Source organism: Panthera leo, chromosome B3 (genome assembly GCF_018350215.1).
Source record: "Panthera leo isolate Ple1 chromosome B3, P.leo_Ple1_pat1.1, whole genome shotgun sequence".
Taxonomy (NCBI): Eukaryota; Metazoa; Chordata; class Mammalia; order Carnivora; family Felidae; genus Panthera; species Panthera leo.
The window spans coordinates 121,164,274-121,168,229 of record NC_056684.1 but is presented as its reverse complement, the minus strand read 5'-3'; positions in this window follow the sequence as shown (position 1 = coordinate 121,168,229).

Below are 3,956 nucleotides of genomic sequence, written 5' to 3'. Positions count from 1 at the left end.
ACCCCCACCCCCCTGCCCCGCCGCTTCCCAGGAGAGGGTGCACGCCCTGTTGGCCTGAGAAGGGGTCATCCTCCAAGAACTTGGGAGCTGCTGGCCAGTCCAGTGGCACCCCAGGGAAGAGATAGACAGTGTATTTGGGACAGTGAGAGGGCAGGAAGGGGGCAGCCTGGGATCCCCACGTCACCTCCCAGGATCTCTCTCCAGCCTTGTTGTGAGGACAGGGGGAAGAGGTGCAGGAAGACATTTGGGAGCCAGCCACAGGCTTGTCCTCGGGACTCATGGGACTGGAGGAAGAGGAAGGTCAGGGGTCTCAGGGAGAGGAGCTGGTTCAAGGCCCCCCTGTGACATGCCTGGGCTTCCCTGCAGTGTCTCACGAGTACACTTGTGTGGCTGTGTCCCACGAGCCCTAGGCTTCCCGAGGGCAAGAGACATGGACGCACGGCTCTCACGGCAGCCTGGTGGCTACATGCGCCCTGGCCCCGGGCTTGATGCATCAGTTCTGCAGAATGGTGGGACCCTGGCGCTGACGTGTGCATGTACGGACCCCACAGAATGGAGCCCTGGAGTGTGTGGAGTGGGGGAGCAGAGCCACCTGGCTCTCTGAACCCCGCTCGGTCTGCTCCTGTTAGTCCTCGGGCTGTCCCTGGGGCTGAGGGTCTCTGTGCCAGCCTGCCCCCGGCCCCTCCTGCCTTCTCTGGAAACCCCGGGGCTGGTGCAGCCCAGGAACTGCAGGCACCAGCCTGTCACCTCGATGGTTCTCGCTTTGCTTCCCTTCTGATTCTCTGAGCAAATATTGAACATCCAGAGACACATCCGTATCCTCGGCGTGGGGGTGGGAGGTGGAGGCGGTGACACAACTGGCTACTTCTTGGGGCAGCTCAGTCAAGATCAACCTCAGCTCCAGGCCTCTGGCCGAGGGAGGCTGCTGATGGGGGTGGGGGCGTTAGTCCAGTGGGCAGAGAGGGGCCCTTCCCTCAGAGGATTCCTTCAGGGCATCTGGTGCGTGACTGTGGACTTCCAAAGCAGCCACACATGGGTTGTGGCAGGGTCTTTTCCTGGGGCAGTGCGGTCTATTTTCTGTCAGCCTCCTAAAGCAAACCATGTCTGGGAGTGGGGCACACGCGGTAGAATGAAATCCCCTGGGGTGTCCCAGAGGCAGCTCAGCCATAAGCACGAATGACCTCAAAGCAAGCTTGCCGAATTTCGTGAATGGCAGAGCCGTGATATTCGGAAGGGGAACCGGGATCCTCTGAGGATGTGTCCCCGCTTGATGCATTCCTGATGCACCTGTCGGGGGTCACCACTCTATGCATCATCACGCTGTTCTGGGTGGTTGTGCCAGCCAGGGTGCTGACTGTAAGAGGCAGAAATGGACTCTGACATTCTCAAGCAGAGAAAAGATTTGCTGGAAGGATTGGGGGCTGCTCACAGCATCAGTGGGAAGGCCGGAGTCCCAGCTTGGAAGGTGAGCAGGATCCAAGAGATGCTAGGCAGTCAGCGTCGTTGCCAAGGTCACGCCACAGGGCAGCCGGCTTAGGATGCTTTTGCTGTTACCACCCCTCTGCCATCAATGGTGTGATGACAGGTAATTTTGTGTGTCAACTTGACTGGACCATGAGATGCCCAGATATTTGGTCAAACATTATTCTGGGTGTCTCTGGATAAGATTAACATTTGAATCCTTAGGCTGAGTAAAGCAGATTGCCCTCTCCAATGCTAGTGGGCTTAAATAGAACAAAAACGTGGAAGAAGGGAGAATGTTCTCTCTGCCTATTGAGCAGGAAAGTCAGTCTTCTCCTGCCCTTGGACTGGGATTTACCCCATCGGTTCTCCTGGTCCTCCAGGTCTTTGGATTCAGACTGTTGTCCCATGAATACTCCTCAGGAAGGGAAATTCCTACCCCATCCCCCCAAATACGGAAGGAACACTCTGGATGGCCTTCTCAGTCTGCATCTCCAGAGTTCCATCCTTCTATCTTTTCCCCCAACTCCGAAGTCCAGGAGGCTGACCTGTGTGGGCCTCATCAGCCGAACTCCCATGCCTCTGGCTTCCAGGGTCTCCCACTGGAGGAGACTAGGAAGGTGGGCGGAGAGAGATCGGGGTATTTTTCCCCTTGTTTCTTTCCTTTGCAGCTCTGACTCTCTTCAGCTTCCAGCCATCTCCCTCCCTGTCACATCAAGGTCTGCAGAATTCCTTCTGGTTTCTTTTAGCACTGCCCGCCCTAGGCAAATAGTGCCTTTTGAAAGACTCCTCAATTGCCCTAGTTGAGGGTAATGCCTCTTACCTGCTGGCACCTCACATGGGACAGGAAGTCTGGAGATTGGGAGGCAACAGAGCCCCAGCAAATGCCCACAACGTGGTGGTCCAGATGCCGAGGGGAGGCAGGGTGCATGGTACAGTGGCAAGAGCATGGACTTTGGAGACAGACTTACTAGGGTCTGAATTCTCAGCCCGACTCTTAGTAGCTCTGTGAACTTGGTCAAGTTCTTAACCAGGCTGACCCTTCTTTGTTCTTCACCTGGGAAATAAAAGTTCATATGGATGTCATAGATTTATTGTGAGAATTGAATGAGACAAATTTTTAAGCACTCAGGACACCAGTGATGGCAAAAAGGGTCTACCTTAATGTGCCAGCTCCAGCTGATCAATTAGGGCTTCTGGGAGCCCTGGGTGAAGAATTCTGACATCTCATCCTGGCCTGGGGGTGATGGGTGCACTCATGATTGATTAGTGATGTCTGTCATGGTGTGGATTGGGAAGTGGCAGTAGGATGCACTTGCCTTTTCTGTAGTAAACACCCACTGAGGGATAGCTATCAAGTTTTATATTTCTTTGCTTCTTGGGAGGGGAAGTCGGATTCCTATCTGACCACCAGTGCTGCCCATGTCCTGAGGCATCGAGCTACCTCTCTTGGCACATCTCAGATTCCTCAGTAGTGCCGATGCTCCGACCGGCCCTTTCCTTTGATCAGCAAACTGCTTCAGCCTTATCTGGGTCGTTTAAGGTCTTCTTTCTCTGGGAACATTCTCTTGCTCTTTTCAGTCCCCAAATGCCCAGCCTGATTCTCCCCTCCGTGTCTACCACCCTCTCTCCATAGAAAATAATAGGGAATTATATACATTTAACTTGAATTTCTCTGCCTCATGTCACCTCACTTTCCAAATCTCCCCCATTATCTCCTGCCCCAACCCAGGGGCCCTGGCATTATCCCAGCCACACACACCAGAGGAGGTTGAAGACAAAAGAGGTGAAGAGAATCATGGCCACAGGTGTCCTACTGTGTGAACTGGAGACTTAGTGATCATCAGGTGGCTCTTGGAGTAGCAAAAAAGGTAGAGGAAGCAAGGATTCTTTTTCAGAAGTGATCTCCTTTCTAGTTTCACTGGCACAAAGGAGCAATTTTTATTTATTCAAGAACTCTTTGTTCAGCACCTACTATGTGCCAGGGAGCAATGCATCAAACAGGCATGTTCTTTGCCCTGATGGGGAAACAGACAAGTATAACACTGGGTGCTGGACAGTGCAGTAAATGCTAGACAGGAGCACAGGAAGGACCTCCAATTGCAAGGATGATTTGGGACAATCAGGGAAGACTTTCCGGAGGAGGTGGCTTCTAAGCTGAGTCTGGAAGGATAAGGAAGTTGTTTCAGGTGGTCTTGGGAGCAGCATCTGCAAAGATCCAAAGGTGTGTGTCCAAAGAGCTACTGGCTCCTGGCGCGTCACTGTGGCTGGCCCTCAGAGCTGGAAGTGGAAAGTGCTGGACAGGAAGTGGTAGGAGGAGGGTGGTAGAGTCCTATGGGGCCTTGAAAAGGAGTCCAGATTTTCCCAAAGCAGCACCCATCCCACCCACCTCACCCCCAGCCTGTCCTCTGCCCGTTGAGGCTTGAGGTTTGTGAGGCCTCCCTCCCATCGCTCCCCCCATCCCTCCCCATCCTGGGAGGGCTTCTCAGGCCTCA